The sequence below is a fragment of the Actinia tenebrosa genome, unplaced genomic scaffold (assembly GCF_029948245.1).
Source record: "Actinia tenebrosa isolate PJP-AT-01 unplaced genomic scaffold, QUT_ActTen_1.0 PGA_scaffold2__45_contigs__length_23673736, whole genome shotgun sequence".
In the NCBI taxonomy this organism is placed as follows: domain Eukaryota; kingdom Metazoa; phylum Cnidaria; class Anthozoa; order Actiniaria; family Actiniidae; genus Actinia; species Actinia tenebrosa.
The window spans coordinates 2757056-2779068 of record NW_028292579.1 but is presented as its reverse complement, the minus strand read 5'-3'; the positions used below and the strand labels follow the sequence as shown (position 1 = coordinate 2779068).

The 22013-nt window shown below is 33.4% G+C and overlaps 3 long non-coding RNA genes and 1 pseudogene across 4 annotated transcripts in view; 2 read left to right on the top strand and 2 right to left on the bottom strand.

Moving 5' to 3' along the window:
* Positions 1-21358, bottom strand: part of LOC148909006 (uncharacterized) — a 48894-nt gene extending 27536 nt beyond the window's left edge. Inside the window, exon 1 of the long non-coding RNA XR_016120475.1 lies at positions 21262-21358. This is a non-coding gene — a long non-coding RNA (uncharacterized LOC148909006). The remainder of the gene's footprint in view (positions 1-21261) is intronic.
* On the bottom strand, positions 2836-5854 carry LOC148909009 (uncharacterized; annotated as a pseudogene).
* On the top strand, positions 7504-9013 carry LOC148909008 (uncharacterized). Of its 2 annotated transcripts, none has more exons than XR_016120478.1 (4): positions 7504-7543; positions 8599-8675; positions 8754-8831; positions 8917-9013. It is a non-coding gene; the product is annotated as an uncharacterized LOC148909008 (long non-coding RNA). The 2 variants fall into 2 exon arrangements; XR_016120477.1 differs by lacking the exon at positions 7504-7543 and adding an exon at positions 8292-8328.
* LOC148909007 (uncharacterized) lies at positions 9143-10341 on the top strand. Its single transcript, XR_016120479.1, has 2 exons — positions 9143-9189; positions 9737-10341. It is a non-coding gene; the product is annotated as an uncharacterized LOC148909007 (long non-coding RNA).
* Positions 21359-22013: the final 655 nt, after the last annotated feature.

The window sequence follows — 22013 nt, the reverse complement described above, 5'->3', positions numbered from 1 at the left end:
TTATAGATTTTATATGATTTTTCTTACTATTGTTGTAACCTTCAATATTTTGTTTATTGATTGAGTAAAGACCCATTGTTGTTATCATCATCGTCATTATTATTATTTGAGTATTCATTACTATGCTACTATATTGAAAATCATAAATTATATTATTTGAAAAAATAAAAAGGTGGCCATATGATTTGATGCACACGTCTGTCCTTAGCTTCAAGATTGCTTTTTACTATATATGAATATGATTATGAACAGACCATTTTATTTCTTGTAGGAAACATGTCAAGTAGAGAATAATGAGGTATCAAATTCAAATTCAAATTACAAAGAAATTGGAATATCTTAATCTGTGAATCTTTATATTAGGCGATAAACAATGATTAATTTTGTATAAAATGTTAATTAATCAGTTGCAATATTCTTGTAATTTAATTTTTTTTTTTTACATCAACGATTTTCAATTATGTTGTGAATGTTTGATATTTTCATTTTTATTACAGCAACATGATGGGCAAAGTGAGTATACTTCGAAAGAAAGAGCAAAGGATAAAGGAAAACAAGTTGGAAATGTGGAAACTTGGCTTGGTAAGATAAAATTTATTTAGTCAGCATATAGTTGAGTGGTTGCAGAGCATTGGTTTCACAGCCCTGCGGTCCAAGGTTCGATTCCCACTCTGGCCACTAGATGACATTGTATTTGTTATGGGTCCTGTTTGGACAAAATACAAGTTCTCTGTCATGCTTTTTTAAATAGTGAGCCAACTGGTTTATATCTCCTAGCCAGTTGGGATTTTAACAATATTATGTTTATATTACGGTTTCTAATTTGTCTCCCCAAATTAGCTCTTCAAGAGCTAAATACATTGAGATATAATAAAGTGGATATATTTATTTTTACAATAACTTACAAATTTCTCGCACGCTGATTGGTTAATTTTTATCATCAATAAGGGGACAGACAGATAAAGCTGACATCAACGAGCGCGCGCTCTTTCCTTTGGTTGTTTTGATCGCTAAAATGAGAAGTTTTTATCGTTTTTGTTATTGTAAAAAACCAATTGACATCAGATTTTTATGTGTCTGTCCTCTTATTGACAATAAATTTCGCCATCACATGTCAAAGTAGTATGCGGATCCACTCGGCTATGCCTCGTGGATCCACACTACTTTGACATGTGATGACGCAATTTATTGTCAATAAGAGGAAGACACATAAAAATCTGATGTCAATTGGTTAATAAAAATTTTTTATTACTTCAACAACATTTGATTTGATCTTCTAGCTTTCTGGTGAAGCCCAAGGGTAACAACATTAGACATGTGTATATATATATATAATATCTACATAGTACGCATTACTTACAAAAAAATGTTATCAACAATATGTATATGGGCACCCATGCATTGCATGTAACATATTATTGTTGTTCTGATGTATTGGAGATACTTACTGTTTCCTTTTGTTTATTTCAGCTTACCAAATCAGAGGCAACAATTGTTGCTCTGTTCTTCTTGGGAATACCAAAATTGCAAGATGTGCAAATGAAGGTTTTTGAAGCAAGCTTGCTTAAACAACAATGTCCCCTTCACAAAACTCTCCAAGAAGAACCATTTGTGTGAACTTCTTGGGGAGTTTTTATACGAAGAAGAAATAAGAAGAAGAAAAAATGACGATGAAGGTTTTACTTATAGCAACCCGTACGAAACGGGCAGATCTGCAACAGATCTGCAGCAGATCTGTTTTTGCCAAAACAATGCACTGCAGCCTTGTTTTAGGTCTGCATGATCTGCTCTTAGTCTGTGCAGATGTTGGTAAGAAGGTTGTCTGCAATGATCATATTCTACAGACTACCTGCAGATCAAAAACAGATCTGTCTAACATCTGCAAAATCTGCCATAAAATATGCAAACAAATAACAGCGCGTAGCATCGTCCTGGAGATCATATCGAGAACATTAATTTTTGGGGTGATCTATACCTTTTTTATATAAACCTTAGTGGCAAAACTTAATTTGCCAAGAATTTTTTATATAATTTCCGCTATTAAGTAAAATTATTTTCAAGATTCGTGGTTTGGACAAAAATATCTATGAAACAGATGACTGCATGGCGTTTAAGAAAGGGTTCGGCTTACGCTAAAATAATCAAGACTTATCAAAAATCTACTATTCGAGGCAACTCTTAAGTGCTCCTTTGGTTTCCATTTTATGCCTAATATTTCTAAACGCTGGTAATTCAAATACACATTCGAAAATAGATAACTACTCCAAACACGGTACATACCGTAATTAAACAAACATCAGTTGACCTTGTAATAGCGAGCTTCCAACTTTCCCGAATTGACTTATCATTGATAAGGTATCGAAGATTTAGAAAAGACTGTTTAGATTTATTCATTAACGCGTTTAAAACGATAAGGCGTTTAAAACGTCAAATACACTCGAGGTAACTCGAACAAGAAATGTATTCTGGTCAAAGTGCGTTACTCTAAGGTTGCATGTACTTATGACGTCATAGGTAAAAAACCGCTGTACATAATAACTCTTTGGCCGAGAGACCAATTTTCGTCAAAGTTGTACTTTAACTAAATCGCTGGTCTATCCTGAAGGTCCATGGGACTTCATTTTAGACTTATATTATCTGTTAACACATGGAACGATTTCGTCAAGGGCTTCGTTACGTTTACCCAAAATCTCAACAGAATCAGAAAAACAAAAGCCTCGTAAATACCACATTAAACTACATAAAACTCTACATTCTCCCTGCTTTGTTTATACTGAATCAGATATAGTTGTAAACTAAGAGCGGTTTTTTGTATATGAATGCACTGAAAACAGCACGGTCACCGCACTGGGGCACGCCAACCGGAAATTGAAGTTGACAATATTATAATACAAATTTGAAAGAGAAATGATTGATAAATAAAATCTTTTAAAAATTAATATTGTTCCAGTTTGTTAGGAAAAGTTGCAACAAAGGCTATTTCTTCGTGACATGGCTCTTGTTTATAACTTAGGTATATACACTTTGTGACGATACTTGAAAAAGGAATTACTTTCAAAATTGTCCTTTTAACTGGAATTACATGAGTCAATTCAACTGGACATGAGTCGTCTGTACACAAATTAATATCTTGCTCTTGTGAAAGCTCTTGAATCATGAGGTAATTGAAGGCATGGCATGTGCATCTGAACATACAGTTACCCATCCTTGTACAACTCGGCTTATATTGGAAAAAAGTAAAGTATTTGCCCGAATCTTAAAAACCGTTTTCCACCAGATTGATGATACATGACGGTATAGCTATTCCTAACAGTCGCTTCCTGTACAAACTTGAATGAAAAATCTCTTTATCCTTTTTTATTCGAGTAAATGCAAGAACAGTGTTCGAGTCAGGATTGTATCCTAGTTCGTTTGCTAGAGCAGTGAACTCTTCCTTTGTAAGCTCTCGAGAAAAAGAAGATCCAAGTGCATAAGCATTATGCATTACTTGTGTTGCTGTGTATTTTGTTGAAATCCAATTAGCTTCCGATAAAAAAGCTAAAGCAACTTGAATTACGTTCAAGGGATTCTACCATCTGTGGTAAATTTTGAATGAAAGAGACTGCTGAGACAATTTGCGAAGAAACGTTTTGCGTGCCATGAATCATTTTTAAGATATACCCATTCTTGTCTTCAAAATGAAAAGCACGAATGGGTCCACAGCGGACCAAGTTCCCGCACTGCTTGAGGAAGGTGCAAAAGATTGTGGATATTGAAGTTTGATAACGAAGTTCATATAAATAGGGAAGCATAAAGCAAAAGTATTCTAGGAGTCTTGGACAGTGCTGCAGTTGTATCTCTGATATCGAGTCTTGTATAAAGAATAAATGATGCTTCACTAAAAACCAGCAAAATGATGCAAATAATGGTCATCCAAAATGCCAAACAACACCGGTATCCCATAATAAAGTAAAAATGACCTCAGCTCAGATGCCTTCCAATATTTCTGTGGTTTTCACTGTCCTTGGTATTCGTCCTATTTCAAAGGGAGGATGTAATTGAAGTAAGCCTTTCATCTGCTTTTGTAACTTTGTTCGTAATGTTAAATGGTTGCCGGAATGTTCTGGGGCAAACCAAAGGCCAATCAAAGATTTCATAACTCCAAGGCATACCCCCATGCATATAATCAATTGCAGTTCCTTTGATGATGTCATAACTCGAAAGCCCAGCAAGCCATGATGGTCCCTTAATACCATCTACATGCTTGCCACTATTTACTGCCTTTTCAGAGCGTGTTTAGAGTTTCTGAATGAGTCCTTTGTGGTCCAGTGGGATCCGGCCGAATAAATGGAAATGCGTGGACGTGTCCTCTCTCAGAAACTTTAACAGTTTCGCCCTTTTGCTTACATTTCGAGCAACCATATTCTCCATTGTATTGCATTGTATTACATACCAGACATTTCGCCGGCAAGTCGCATGTTCCCGCCAGCAAGATTACTTTACTCAATACAAGAGGGCGAAACGTTATTGTCACTACTTTTCACTTTTACGTTAATTCCATCCTTTTCTAGTTTTCTTAAAGATGAATGAAAAGGTTGTAAGAATGTTAACATGAAAGGTTTAGTATCTCCAAACCAGAGCCCAGCAAACAACATGTTTTCTCTCTTAGTGCGTTCAGCAAACGGAAGTTTCGTTAATAACGAAGTATAATGGCCATATTGAGTACTTAGAAGATTTGAAAACTGGGACACCATCTGTATTCCATAACAAAGATAGGTTGTGTTGAAAATCTAATAGACCAGGGTTGCAATGTCTTTTATACTCGGATCCGTCGTAAATATCTTCAAAGTTGTCTTCATTTTTTTTGGTCCTTTTGAAACGATAGCTTAAGCTGTCATAAAAGCCATTTTTAGCAAACAAATTGCAATCTGTTGCGCAATTGGTATCTCTATAAAGAAAGAGCAGGAGTTCCTCTTTGTAAGGTCTCGTGCACAAAGAGTGTTTGGACAAACAACTGTAGCTTTGTCATCAATGAGTAAGAAGCAATAAGAACAGTAACGATGATATACCAAAGGATTCTTTGATGTTTTTGAAAAATTTTCGGAACTGTTGAAGGGGATTTCCGGCACAAATTAGGGGCGATGCAATGCAAACTGATCAAAACAAGCAAATCCTCCAGAGCGCTTCCAGATGTGTATGCCGTATGGCGAAGTAATGATCAGCAGTAAAAGGCTTTCTGACACTGTCAAAGGGGCATTGTGATAAAGCGGTTGATGATGCTCGTCGTTTTGCCTATCATGTTTTCACTTTCATCATCTTCGAACAAGTTTTTTCAGCTGGAGTTGAAAACATTTCATCATAGTCATCGGTAACATTTGAAAATAAATCCTCGGGCCATGGTGTGCTATCATTAAGACTTTCATCAAATCGGGCTCTAAAAGGTCAACCTCTTCTCTCCTTTGCTCAGGATCAACGACATATTCGGAATTCTCCAAAAGGTCCATATAGTCACAAATATCCAGTGATGTGATGGACTTTGGGGGCTAAAAACCAACTTCACTGATAGCTGTGTCATTTGTTTCCTCTAGTCCATCTCCAATAGACACTTGACTGTTGTCTTCTTGATCCACTTCAAAATATGTTGAGTTGATATCACATGCTATTCCCTCGACTTGGGAAAACAAACCGGGTATTTCGAAAGGCTTATTAACATCGGTTGTTTCTTCATTGCAAATAGAAGAAGAATAGTCATCAGTATTTTCAGCCATTGGTGAAAAAAAAACTATTATCCGAAGCTAAACACGGCCGTACGCGAGACTTATAGACACTTGACTGTTAGATACATTCCCCACTTGTAACCTAATATGAAGGGTGTTCCTTCAGTGTTTTGTTTTAACAATAGTGAAAACGCATTCTAAACGCATCACTGACAAGCTGCTTAGAAGCGAGCGTATTTTAACGTTGTTCAAATTTGGAATTTCGGCAAAAATAAGATAAAACCTAGCTATAAACTCGGATATGAAACTCGCTAATGATGATGTTTTTGTTGTCATTTTATGTTTACTTAGCTCAGTCTTGTGATTTCTTAAAAGTGAATTGGGTCAATTATCACTTGACTTAGTTCTCATAAGTTTAATACAAAATAATGTTTTTTGAGGTACAATCATCTTGACTCATAAAACTTACGGTTGTTCAAGTTTTACTCGCCAAAACATTGCTAAAAAGTAGACGGTACCAATCCCAAATAAAATTCTGCTGACAGTTACTGTTGTCTTAGAGAAATTACGACCACAACAAAGAATACAACGACTGCATACGTATCTACAGAAATGCAAATGATAATTTGTACAAGCGTTCAGTAGGTCTTTGGTTATAAGTTGACAGGTAAAACTGAAAATAAATATACTTAGGAAGCTGGTGTGAACTCTTTTCTATTTTAAGTAAACACGGTTCTCTCTCTGAAATGGATCTTCGTACCCAACCAATAGGAAACCGATCCGATAAGGGCATGTTATCTGAGAGCGATCGACTGATCAAATGTCACTTTATGGACTGAGTTCAAACGCGGTGTTCACTTTGCGCGCCATTTTCCGAATTGGTTTTAGACAACGCTAACAGCATCCTCTCAGCAAAATTCGTACAATGGCCTATGCTTTGGTTTACTGGATCCAAGATAAGCAGTACAAGCGTTGTGTGTGCAAGGAACATTCATGGAAATGTCAAAGAGGGAGAAACAACTATGGTAGATTGGGAGGAGAGCAGGAAAGGTAGAAAGGCCGCTAAATTCACAGCATATCCTGCCAAGATAATAATGGTTGGAGGTGAGTCTTAACAAATGATCAGTGTTAAAATATACAGTCTTCGAATTTTGAATAATCATCGTAGGCCATGGCCTAAGTTACAAATATGTTCATGTTTTACATGCATAAAGAAAGTCAGTGAATTCCGTCGATCAATTTAACTAAGGTTGTGTACTTCGCAACATAGCTGACTTGCGCGAAAGTACGGATTATCTGAAAAAATTACTACATATAAATCTATACAAGAGAATATTAAACAAAATTAACTACTCTTACCAACTTGGTAAAAAAAGAACAATAAGCTAAATCAAACTCGGTAATTTTTGCGCGGCGCCGAATATGTAGAAATTAAATTTAGGCGCAAAAACTTGGAATGTTGACTATGCAGCTATTAGGTTTCAACAGTCACATGGTGACACTAGTACATTTGCATACCTTGATTTGATTCTTTGAGTACAGGGAAATAATGCCTTTAGACTTTCTAGAATAATGGTATATATTGATGATTAAAAGTGAAACATTTAGAGCTTGAAGCAAGAGACTTAAGTGATGTACAAATCACAAAATATGTATTTCAGATAACGAGGAGGAACTCGAACTGGAGTGCGTTAAGGTTGCTGAGGAAATGGAGAGCGAGTCACGGCCAAAAACGACCGCGAAAAAAAATCAAGAATTGTTCTGGAGAGTGAAGAAGGAAATGATGGTCACCAAACCAAAACAAAATAGTAAAGAAAACAAACAATGCCCCACGACAACAGAAGCCGGTAAGCAAGAAAGAGAATTGAAAAATAAAAAGATGCTGAAATAGAGGCGGGGAAAACGCAAGCAGCTATTTTCTTCAAGGAACGCTATACGGAATCAAGCAACAGAAGTTGATGTCACCACCCATCAGCCTTCCACAGCAGAAAACTCCTGGACCTCCACCTAACACTCATGCACCTCCATCTAACACTCATGCACCTCCATCTAACACTCATGCACCTCCATCTAACACTCATGCACCTCCATCTAACACTCCTGCACCTCCATCTAACACTCATGCACCTCCATCTAACACTCGTGCACCTCCATCTAACACTCGTGCACCTCCATCTTACACTCGTGCACCTCCATCTAACACTCCTTGCACCTCCACCTAACACTCATGCACCTCCATCTACACTCATGCGCCTCCATCTAACACTCATGCACCTCCATCTAACACTCATGCACCTCCATCTAACACTCATGCACTTCCATCTAACACTCATGCACCTCCATCTAACACTCATGCACCTCCATCTAACACTCATGCACCTCCATCTAACACGCATGGACTTCCATATTACACTCCAGTACGTCCGTCGAACACTGTTGACTGAAGAAATATCTCTTGGGGAGATGGGTCACTTCTTACGATCTCTATACGACTTGGATGCGGAAGACATTTCAACATCCGAAATTGAAGTTGAACCAGTAGGTCGAAAGAGTCGTTCCTTGTTCAAACTGCTCAGAAATGGTAAATGAGCTCAAGAAGAAATAGCAGCTCTAAAAAGAAGGCAATTACCATGTAAGTTCTACCCTTGTACTTCTCATTGTTTTGCACAGGATTGCATGTACAGTGTGCATGCCATTCGATTAAAGTCACGCTTATAAGTTCGACAACGGAATTACAAACTAAGATAGCGATAATCTTATAGCGCCCTATTGTATTTAAGAGAATTCAAAATCTCAAGCTTTCTCACAATCGTGATTTTCTAGGACCTCTTTTTGTATAAATGAATCTTTTAATTGAAAACCAAACAACAATAACAAATACAATTGGTCTGTTTTGTTACAGTTCCTATCAGTTTTGAAAACATTGAATTTCTCGAAAACATTTTGAACGCTTACAAAGGAGGCGACGTTGCAAACCAGGTAAGCGGCATCTTTTATAGTTTATACATCAATACATTATTTTAATGAGTTGTTTGTAACCTTTCTTTTTAAATTTAGTATCAAACATCATATGGAGGATGCAACGAATCGGCATCATCTCACACTAACATCAATGCTGAAAAGAACTTAAAACCAGTAAGTGTAACTAATTTGATACAAATGCTATGTCTTACGGTTTTGTAGTTTAGCACGACTCACTAAAATGTTTCTCAAATTTCAGGCAGAAAGCAATCAAGAATGCTCCAGCATTCCAGGTCCTGGAAAGCAAGAACTTGTGCCAGGATCTGGAGTATATATATCTTCTGCAAGGCTCCATTCCATTCACAAGCCAGAGCGGAAAAGATGCGAGAAAATTGTTTCTTGCTGCTTATAGAAACTTTCTTTAGTGATGAAACACTGGCCACGAGTCTGGCTCACGGGACCCGCAAACTAACGTCAAAAGAGGGGTCCGTGATGACAACACTTAATCAGGACATCGTCAAGACAGTGAAAGGTCAGCACCTATTACGTTATATCTTAAAACTAAGAAGATATAACTAGCTAAAAACTAGTGTGAGCTGCGTCGGCGTTTCTAATGAAACAGTAATGATGAAAAGGTAAATTATACACCGTGAAAGATGAAAAAACTTACTGACGTTTCGGACGTTATTCCTTCGTCGGAGTAAAATCCCTTAAACTAAGGGATGGACAATTAGATAATTGATGGGCGATTGCAGGAATTTTGTTGGCATGATATATATATATATATATATTTTTTTTTACATTATTTTTTTGCGTACAGTTAGATATTTTTCTTCTAGCAGAAGAGGTTGCACGATATTTTTTTTCTTTTTTGAGGTTTAAGTGCTTGCTCGATATTTTTTGGGGATTTACGCAACCCCCATCCCCCTCAACTATCTAATGGTCCGTCCCTAAAAACTTATATATATTATTACAATAATGACTAAGTTTTAATAATAAAGATAGGGCACTTGCACTTATCGTTGAGCCGTGAAATTAAAACGGAAAAGCAATTTCTAAACGCTATCTTTTTCTTCTAGCTTATTCTGGACGGTTCGCTTCCATAAACAACACGGAGTTGACCGTCTCCAAGATGAATCGAATTTTGACCAACAAAGTTGGGACAGCCAAGAGAAAAAAACTTAAGGAAGTTTCAAAATTTTAAGTCTTTGAAGGACTAATATAAAGTATCTTTAGGAATTTAAGTGTATTTGTAAGGAGTAAGTAGTAAGATAAGTGATTTATATAGGTTTGTATTTTTGAGTATATATATTATTACATTTAGGATGTGTGTTTATAAGCGTGTATTAGTAGCTATATTAGTGTTTCACTCACAATGACTTACTTAGGATGTTTTGAAAAATGCCTTTATGCCAAAAAAATTAGGTAGCTACATATTGTCTGAGTACGGATTCTTTGTTGACAGCTAGAAAACGCTTTTTCTTTCTTTTTCCTGATTCGGTATGGAGTAAGGATCGATTGCATGGGCGTACTAATCTACAGAAGTATGCCATGCATGTAGTGATCTCTATGATGTAACCTGATATCATATTATACATCACTCATCTGCAGCAATCATGTTCTTGTGGAATGTTGATAACAAACATTATTTTGTTCTCTAAATAAAAGGGATATGATTGGTGGAGCCAGCATATTGTTTTTAAATGTTTAGCATCTGCTGAACGTCTGTAATTGACAGACCTAACTGCAGATCAATTTGGCAGACTTTATGCAGATATTCTGCAGATAATCTGCAGATAATCTGCAGATAATCAACAGATATTCCACAGATAATCTGTAGATAGTCTGTAGATTTTTAGCAGACTGTTTGCAGATCTGTAACAGACTTCTTGGCAGATCTGCAGCAGATCAAAAACAGATCTGCCCGTTTCGTACGGGTGTAGTTAAAGTAATTTTGTCCTCTATTAGATACTCCGTGCAAGCTCCAATAGTCCTTATCACAGTTCCCTGCACCATCTTGAAAGGTAGCCATGCCTTTGCATCAAAGCTAGATGAACGGCTAGCTTGCAATGATAGAGACATGTGAATAATTGTCCAATGTTTTCAAAAGGTCTCTATCATTGCAAGCTAACCGTTCAACTAGCTTTGATGAAAAGGCATGGCTACCTTTCAAGATGACACAGGGAACTGTGAAAGGAAGTATTAAAAATGTTTATCTCTATCATCAAACATAGATAGACAGATCAGAACTACTTACTATTTCACAGGTTATGAAAGTAAAACAAAACAAAATTGACAAAGTACTATTGCACAGGTTATAAAAGTAAAAACAAAAAAAAAAGGCCAAAAGAAAAATATTTTTCCAAAAAAAAAACTAATTTCAGCCTTTTTCAATGGTGTTGCTAAAGGGTAGAGACATTGTAGCAAATGTAACTAAGAATGAGAATTAAATGATAAATGTCAGATAATAAGAATGAGAATTAAATAAGAGTAGAAAGAATGAGACTTAAATGTAGAAAGTCAGATTTAAATTTAGAATGTAAGACATAAGAATGAGGATTAAAGGTAGAATGTCAGACAGTAAAAATGAATAAATGATAGCATGTCAGACAATGAGAATTAAATTAGAAAATTAATGAGAATTAGATGGTTCAACCAGAAATGAATGTAGAATGTCAGACATAATCAGAAATGAGAATGTATGACATAAGAATGAGGAATTAAAATGGTAGTTAGAATGTCAGACCTTAAGATGAATTACAATGTAGAATGTCATAAGAGAGAATGAATGTAGAATTTCAGACAATATAGAATGAACTGTTCTAGAATGTCAGCAATAAGAATGACAATTAAATGTTCATAACAAACCAAGAATTGTAAGAAGTCAGAATAAAATGAGAATTAAATGGTTGAATGTCAGACAATAAAATGGAATGAAATGGTAAATGTCATGAGAATTAATGGTAGAATGTCAGATAATGAAGGTATGAGAAGAAATGGTCGAATTCAGACAATAACCAATGAGAATAATTGTAGAATGTCAGAAAAGAATGAGAAAGATGGTATAAGGTCAGACAACAGATAAGAAGAGAATAAGTGGTATTAAATGTCAGCCAGTAGAATGAAATTAAATGGCAGAATAGACAATAAGATGAAATTAAATGGTAGAATGTCAGACCGTAATAAGAAAATGAAATGGTATAATGTCAGACAATAAGAATGAGAGAATGGTAAATGTCCGACATATGAATTAAATGATAGAAAGTCAGAGAATGACAGATTATAATGGTAAATGTCACTGACAATAACTGAGAATTAAATGGTTGAATGTCAGACATATGAAATGATAATGAAAGTGGTAGAATGTCGACAATAAGAATGAGAATTAAATGGTAGAATGTCAGACAATAAGAATGAGAATTAAAATGGTAGAATGTCAGACAATAGAGATAAAAGAAATGGTAGAATTCAGACAAAGTATGAGAATGAAAGGTCAGAATGTCAACATTAAGAATGACTGAATGAAATGGTAGAATGTTCAGACCAAAATTGACCATGAAATGGTAAATGTCAGACAATAAGAATGAGAATTAAATGTAGAATGTCAGACACTAAGAATGAGAAGTAAATGGTATAATGTAGACATAAGAATAAAAATTAAATGGTAGAATGTCAGACATAAGAATGGAATTAATGATAGCATGTCAGACAGGCAGAATGACAATTAAATTGGGAATGTCAGACAGTAAGGAGAATTAAATGATAGCATGTGAGACAGAAGAATGAGAATTTAAATGTAGAAAGTCTACAGTCAAAATGACAATTTAAAGGTAGAAAAGTCAGACAGTAGAAAGAATAAATGTAGAATGTTTAAATGGTAGAATGTCGACAATAAAATGAGAATTAAATGGGTAGAATGTCAGACAATAAGAAATCAATGAATTGGTAGAATGTCAGACAAAGAATGAGAATTAAATGATAGAATGTCAGACAATAAGAATGAGAATGAAAATACAATTAGAATGAATGGTAGAATGTCAGACAATAAGTAAAAATGAGAATTAAGGTAGAATGTCAGACAATCAAGAATGAGAATAAATGGTAGATGTCAGACAAGTAAGAATGAGAACAGAATGTCCAGAATACAATGGTAGAATGTCAGACATAGAATGAGAATTACAATTAGAATGTAGACAATAGAATTAGAATTAAATGGTAGAATGTCAGACAATAGAATGAAATTAAATGGTAGAATGTAAGAATGAGAATTAAATGATGCATGTAGACATTGAAGAATGACAATTAAATGGCAAAAGTCAGAATGTCAGACAGTAAGAATGAGAATTAAATTCTTCGAATGTCAGAGATAAATTAAATGTAGAATGTCAGACAGTAAGAATGAGAATTAAATGGAGAATGTCCGACATAAACGAATAGAATTAAATGGTAGAAAGAAGTCATACAGGGAACAAAAGAATAAGGTTTAGAATTAAATGTAGAATGTTCAGTCAGACACAAATTCAAGAATGAGAATTAAATGTTAGAATGTCATACAATAAGAAATGAGAATAAATGGTAGAATTTAAGACAATAATAATGAGAATTAATGGTAAAAATCATACAGTAAGAATTATGTCAAGACAAAAGAATTAAATGAAATGGTAGCAATTCAGACAGTGAGCAATAGATTAAATTAGAAAGTCAGAGTTAAGAATTAGAGAATTATAACGACATAAGAATGAGAATTAAATGGTAGAAATGTCAGACAGTAAAAATGAGAATTTTTAAATGGTAGAATGGTCAGACACTAAGAATGAGAATTAAATGGTAGAATGTCAGACCATAAGAATGAGAATTAAATAGTAGAAGGTCAGACACTAAGAATGAAATTAAATGGTAGAAAGTCAGACAATAAGAATGAAATTAATGGGTAGAATGTTAGACAATAAGAATGAGAATTAAATGGTAAAAATCAGACCAGTATAAGATGATGATAGCATGTGAAGAATGACAATTAGAAAGTGTTAAAAAGTCAGACAGTAAGAAGGACAGAAAACACAGTAGATTTAAAATGTAGAATGTCAAAGAATGAGAAATTAAATGAAATGTAAATGTCAGACAATAAAATGAGAATTAAATGGTAGAATGTAGAACCGGAAGAAATGAGAATAGAATGATAAAATATCATACAATACGAATGAGAATTAAATGGTAGAATGTCAGACAATAAGAATGAGAATTAAATGTAAGAATGTCAGACATAAGAATAGAATGAAATGGTAGAATGTCCATTTCAAAAAGAATGACAATGAAATGGTAGAATGGTCAGACAATAAGGAAATGGGTAAAGTCATGTCATAAGATGAGAATTAAATGGTAGAATGTAAGACAATAGAATGAGAATTAGATGGTAGAATGTCAGACAATAAGAATGAGAATTAAATGGTAGAATGTCAGACAATAACCATGAGAACATATAGAATGAGAATTAAATGGGAGAATGTCAGACATAAGAATGAGAATTAAATGATAGCAACAAAGAATGAGAAGTAAATGGTAGAAATACAGTACAAAATGAGAATTAGATGGTAAATCCTCTCAATAAATGATAGAATTAAATGGTAGAATGTCAGACAGTAAAATGCGAGAAATTAATGGTAGAATGTCAGACAATAAGAATGAGAATTAAATGGTAGAATGTCAGACATAAGATGAGAATTAAATGGTAGAATGTCAGACAATAAGAATAGAAATTAAAAATGGTTGAAATGTCGACAATAAGAATGAGAATTAAAATATGGTAGAATGTCAGACAGAAGAATGAGAATAGAAATTAAATGAAATTTAGACAGGAATGAGAATTAAATAAATGAGTAAAAGTCAGACAATAAGAATGAGAATTAAATGTTAGAATGTCAGACAATAAGAATGAGAACGAGAATTAAATTTATAATTAAATATAAATGTCAGACAAAGAATGAGAATTAAATTGGTTAGAAATGTCAGACTAGACGGAAGAAATAAATGTAGAATGTCAGACAGTCAGAATGACATATTAAATTGGTAGAAATTGTTTAAGTAGAAGAGAATGTTTAGAATGTCAGACACTAAGAATGAGAATTAAATGGTAGAATGTAAGACAAGAAGATGAGAATGACATAGAATTTTGATAAAAGAATGTGGACGACATAAGAATGAGAATTAAAGGGGAGATGATGTCAATAAGAATGAGAAATTAAATGGTAATCAGACAATAGAATGGAGAATGAATGGTAGAATGTCAGACAGGAAAGAAACTGAGAATTAAATGGTAGAATTCAGGAACAATAAGAAGGAGAATTAAATGATAGCTATGTAGACAGTAAAATGAGAATTAAATGGACATAAGAATGACAATAATGATAGAATGTCGACAATAGAGAAATTAAATGGTAGAATGTCAGACAATAGAGAATGAGAATTAACTGTAGAAACATGTCATACAATTGAAATTACGATGGTTAATTACATAAGAATGTCAGACTAGTAACATGACAATTAAATGGTAGAATGGTCAGCCAAAGAATGAGAATAAAATGGTAGAATGTCAGACAAAGAATGACAATTAATGGTAGAATTGAGAGTACGAATAGAATTAAATGTAGATGTCAGACAATAAGAATGAGAATTAAATGGTTAGTTAGAAGAATGTCGACAATAAGAATGAGAATGATGGTTTAGAATGTCAAGACCTAAAAATGAGAATTAAATGGTAGAATTCAGACAACAAGAATGAGAATGAAATTGGTAAATGTCGCAATACACGAAGAATGAAATGGTAGAATGTCAAAAGTAGAAGTGGTAGAATGTCAACAGAATAAGAGAATGAAATGGTTTAGAATGGGTCAGACAATAAGATGGAGAAGTTAAGAAATGGGTAGAATGTCATCGGACATGTGATGACAATAAAGGTAGACTGTTAGACAATAAGAATGAGAATTAAATGGTAGAAAAGTCATACAAAGAATGAGAATTAATGGTAGAATGTAATACAATAACATGAAAATTAAATGGTATAGAATGTCCGACAATAAGAAATGGAAAATTAAATGTAGCATGTCAGACAGGAAGAATGACAATAAAATGGCAGAATGTCCCCAGTAAAATGAATTAAATGATAATCATGTCAGACAGGAAGAATAGAATTAGATGGTAGAAAGTCATACAGTCACAAAATGAGAATAAATGATAGCTGTCAGACAGTAAGACCTACAATTAATGGTAGAAAGTCCTACAGTAAGAATAAGAATTAAATGGTAGAATGTCATACAGTAAGAATGAGAATTAACTGAGAAAGTCTACAATAAGATGAGAATTAAAGGGTCTAGATGTCAGAACAATAAGAAGAGTTAAATGGTAGAAATGTAAGACAATAGAATGAGAAGAGATGGTAAAATCATACAGTAAGAATGATTAATTAAATGATAGCATGTCAGACAGGAAGAATGACAATTAGATGGTAGAAGTCAGACAGTAAGAAGGGACAGAAAGGACAAGACAGTAAGAATGAGAATTAAATGGTAGAAATGATAATCAATAAGAATGAGAATTAAAATGGTAGAATGTCAGACAGTAAAAATGAGAATTAAATGATCAATGTATACACTAAGAATGAGAATTAAATGTTAGAATGTCAGACAATAAGAAATGAGAATTAAATAGTAGAAGGTCAGACACTAAGAATGAGAATTAAATAATAGAATGGCAGACAATAAGAATGAGAATTAAATGTTATATTAGAACGTCAGACAATAAGAATGAAGAATTAGATGGTAAAATCAGACAGTAAGAATGATAATTAAATGATAGCATGTCAGACAGGAAGAATGACAATTAGATGTTAGAAAGTCAGACAGTAAGAAGGACAGAAAGAAAGACAGTAAGAATGAGAATTAAATGGTAGAATGTCAATAAGAATGAGAATTAAATGGTAGAATGTCAGACAATAAGAATGAGAATTAAATGGTAGAATGTAAGACAGTAAGAATGAGAATTAAATGATAGAATGTCAGACAATAAGAATGAGAATTAAATGGTAGAATGTCAGACAATAAGAATGAGAATTAAATGGTAGAATGTCAGACAATAAGAATGAGAATTAAATGATAGAAAGTCAGACAGGAAGAATGAGAATTAAATGGTAGAAAGTCATACAGTCAAAATGAGAATTAGATGGTAAAAAAGTCCTCTCAATAAGAATGAGAATTAAATGGTAGAATGTCAGACAGTAAGAATGAGAATTAAATGGTAGAATGTCAGACAGTAAGAATGAGAATTAAATGGTAGAATGTCAATAAGAATGAGAATTAAATGGTAGAATGTCAGACAATAACAATGAGAATTAAATGGTAGAAATTCATACAATAACAATGAGAATTAAATGGTAGAAATTCATACAATAACAATGAGAATTAAATGGTAGAAATTCATACAATAAGAATGAGAATTAAATGTAGAATGTTTTTTTAGACATAAGATGAGAATTAGATGGTAAAAATCAGACAGTAAGAATGATAATTAAATGCTAGCATGTCAGACACGAAGAATGACAATTAGATGGTAGTAGAATGTTCAGACAGTAAGAAGGACAGAAAGAGAACGACAGTAAGAATGAGAATTAAATGGTAGAATGTCAATAAGAATGAGAATTTAAATGATTAGAATGTCAGACATTAAGAATGAGAATTAAATGGTAGAATGTAGACAGGAAGAATGAGAATTAAATATAGAATATCAGACAATAAGAATGAGAATTAAAATGGTAGAATGTTCAGACAATAGAATGAGAATAAATGGTAGAATGTCAGACAATAAGAATGAGAATTAAATGATAGCAAGGCAGACAGGAAGAATGAGAATTAAATGGTAGAAAGTCATACAGTCAAATGAGAATAGATGGTAAAAAAAAGTCTCTCAATAGATGAATTAAATGGTAGATGTCCACAGACAGTAAAATGAGACTTAAATGGATACTAGAGAATGTCAGACAGTAAGCATGAGAATGAAATGGTAGAGAGTCAATAAGATGAGAATTACATGGTAGAATGTCAGACAATAAGAAATGAGAATAAATGGGTAGAATAGTCAGACAATCAGAAGTGATGAGAATTAAATGGTAGAATGTCAGACAGGAGAATGAGAATTAAATGATAGCATATTAGACAGGAAGAATGAGAATTAAATGGTAGAAAGTCAGACAGTAAGAATGACAATTAAATGATAGAATGTCAGACAATAAGAACGAAAATTAAATGGTAGAATGTCAGACAATAAGAATGAGAATTAAATGGTAGCATGTCAGACAATAAGAATGAGAATTAAATGGTAGAATGTCAGACAATAAGAATGAGAATTAAATAATAGAATGTCAGACAGTAAGAATGACAATTAAATGGTAGAATGTCAGCCAGGAAGAATGAGAATAAAATGGTAGAATGTCAGACAGTAAGAATGACAATTAAATGGTAGAATGTGAGACAGTAAGAATAAGAATTAAATGGTAGAATGTCAGACAATAAGAATGAGAATTAAATGTTAGAATGTCAGACAATAAGAATGAGAATTAAATGGTAGAATGTCAGACAATAAGAAATGAGAATTAAATGGTAGAATGTCAGACAGTAAGAATGAAGATTAAATGGTAGAATGTCAGACAATAAGAATGAAGATTAAATGGTAGAATGTCAGACAGTAAAAATGAGAATTAAATGGTAGAATGTCAGACAGTAAGAATGAGAATGAAATGGTAGAGAGTCAATAAGAATGAGAATTAAATGGTAGAATGTCAGACAATAAGAATGAGAATTAAATGGTAGAATGTCAGACAATAAGAATGAGAATTAAATGGTAGAATGTCAGACAGGAAGAATGAGAATTAAATGATAGCATATAGACAGGAAGAATGAGAATTAAATGGTAGAAAGTCAGACAGTAAGAATGACAATTAAATGATAGAATGTCAGACAATAAGAACGAAAATTAAATGGTAGAATGTCAGACAATAAGAATGAGAATTAAATGGTAGCATGTCAGACAATAAGAATGAGAATTAAATGGTAGAATGTCAGACAATAAGAATGAGAATTAAATAATAGAATGTCAGACAGTAAGAATGACAATTAAATGGTAGAATGTCAGCCAGGAAGAATGAGAATAAAATGGTAGAATGTCAGACAGTAAGAATGACAATTAAATGGTAGAATGTGAGACAGTAAGAATAAGAATTAAATGGTAGAATGTCAGACAATAAGAATGAGAATTAAATGGTAGAATGTCAGACAATAAGAATGAGAATTAAATGGTAGAATGTCAGACAATAAAAATGAGAATTAAATGGTAGAATGTCAGACAACAAGAATGAGAATGAAATGGTAGAATGTCAGACAATAAGAATGAGAATGAAATGGTAGAATGTCAGACCATAAGAATAAGAATGAAATGGTAGAATGTCAAACAGTAAGAAGGAGAATTAAATGGTAGAATGTCAGACAATAAGAATGAGAATGAAATGGTAGAATGTCAGACAATAAGAATGAGAATTAAATGGTAGAATGTCAGACAATAAGAATGACAATTAAATGGTAGAATGTCAGACAATAAGAATGAGAATTAAATGGTAGAAAGTCATACAATAAGAATGAGAATTAAATGGTAGAATGTAAGACAATAAGAATGAAAATTAAATGGTAGAATGTCAGACAATAAGAATGGAAATTAAATGATAGCATGTCAGACAGGAAGAATGACAATAAAATGGCAGAATGTCAGACAGTAAGAATGAGAATTAAATGATAGCATGTCAGACAGGAAGAATGAGAATTAGATGGTAGAAAGTCATACAGTCAAAATGAGAATTAAATGATAGCATGTCAGACAGGAAGACTGACAATTAAATGGTAGAAAGTCAGACAGTAAGAATAAGAATTAAATGGTAGAATGTCAGACAGTAAGAATGAGAATTAAATGGTAGAAAGTCAGACAATAAGAATGAGAATTAAAGGGTAGAATGTCAGACAATAAGAATGAGAATTAAATGGTAGAATGTAAGACAATAAGAATGAGAATTAGATGGTAAAAATCAGACAGTAAGAATGATAATTAAATGATAGCATGTCAGACAGGAAGAATGACAATTAGATGGTAGAAAGTCAGACAGTAAGAAGGACAGAAGGAAAGACAGTAAGAATGAGAATTAAATGGTAGAATGTCAATAAGAATGAGAATTAAATGGTAGAATGTCAGACAGTAAAAATGAGAATTAAATGGTAGAATGTCAGACAATAAGAATGAGAATTAAATGGTAGAATGTCAGACAATAAGAATGAGAATTAAATAGTAGAAGGTCAGACACTAAGAATGAGAATTAAATAATAGAATGTCAGACAATAAGAATGAGAATTAAATGTTAGAACGTCAGACAATAAGAATGAGAATTAGATGGTAAAAATCAGACAGTAAGAATGATAATTAAATGATAGCATGTCAGACAGGAAGAATGACAATTAGATGGTAGAAAGTCAGACAGTAAGAAGGACAGAAAGAAAGACAGTAAGAATGAGAATTAAATGGTAGAATGTCAATAAGAATGAGAATTAAATGGTAGAATGTCAGACAATAAGAATGAGAATTAAATGGTAGAATGTAAGACAGGAAGAATGAGAATTAAATGATAGAATATCAGACAATAAGAATGAGAATTAAATGGTAGAATGTCAGACAATAAGAATGAGAATTAAATGGTAGAATGTCAGACAATAAGAATGAGAATTAAATGATAGCAAGTCAGACAGGAAGAATGAGAATTAAATGGTAGAAAGTCATACAGTCAAAATGAGAATTAGATGGTAAAAAGTCTCTCAATAAGAATGAGAATTAAATGGTAGAATGTCAGACAGTAAAAATGAGAATTAAATGGTAGAATGTCAGACAGTAAGAATGAGAATGAAATGGTAGAGTGTCAATAAGAATGAGAATTAAATGGTAGAATGTCAGACAATAAGAATGAGAATTAAATGGTAGAATGTCAGACAATAAGAATGAGAATTAAATGGTAGAATGTCAGACAGTAAGAATGACAATTAAATGGTAGAATGTCAGCCAGGAAGAATGAGAATTAAATGGTAGAATGTCAGACAATAAGGAGAATTAAATGGTAGAATGTCAGACAGTAAGAATGAGAATTAAATGGTAGAATGTCAGACAATAAGAATGAGAATTAAATGGTAGAGTGTCAGCCAGGAAGAATGAGAATGAAATGGTAGAATGTCAGACAATAAGAATGAGAATGAAATGGTAGAATGTCAGACAATAAGAATGAGAATTAAATGGTAGAAAGTCAGACAATTAAAATGAGAATTAAATGGTAGTCCACCCTTATTGCTCCCTACAAATATCTCTGACTAACTCCTCGGCGATAAAGAGATCGAGCTCTTCATTCAAATGCAGTTTTCCCAGAGTCTTTTGATTTACGATTTCAAACGTCAAACAAAACTGTATGAAAAGCCCGATCTCTTGATGTTCTATTTCTTCTCGCGGCAAAACATTACTACTCAAGTTTCATACATACCTGCAGATTACAGCCATAAGTTAAGTTTGCCAATAAAGAAATGAAAATATCCATTTTTACTCTGACTTCCTATAACGAACACACAGCGGCCTATTTTTAACTCTTGATCTACCGCTGATCAAAGGTCACTAAAGGCTCGAAGACACAGGTAGCCCAAAGGAAGAACTTGTCTTGGATTAAACGGGTTAACATCAAATATATTCTTTTTTATATGATAATTTGTTATAATAGTAATATTGAGTATGTTCTGGTAAAGGTTAAAGGAAAGTATTTGGCAGGTTATGTCTAGGTTAGCAGGAGAGGGGTGGGGGTGGGCGTAGCACTTTACAGGGTGGGGTCTAGGCTAGAAGTGGTTTCAGGGAAACATTAAACAAATAAACCTGATTTATTTGGGGCACACTGTTTTTCCATTTATACCTCATGTCATTCTCTTAGGATTAAGATTCTTTGTTTGAGTTGTATTCATATCATGTGCCTTCTCATGTGCAGCCATTAAACAAAGAAACTACTGTAGGGAATGACATTTGATCTGAAATGGGAAAACATTACACCAGGATAAATTAGGTCTATTGTTTTGCCTGTTGCACATGTTGTTGGGTCAATGGGTCTGTTGGTCATGTTGTGGCAATTGTGTTATGAGGACGTTTATAATGACACCACACAAGTAACTTATTCAATGTTCTATTATTCACACTACTCAAATTATAATCAGTTAACATAGAAATAAATCATTTACTATTCAAAGAGAACTC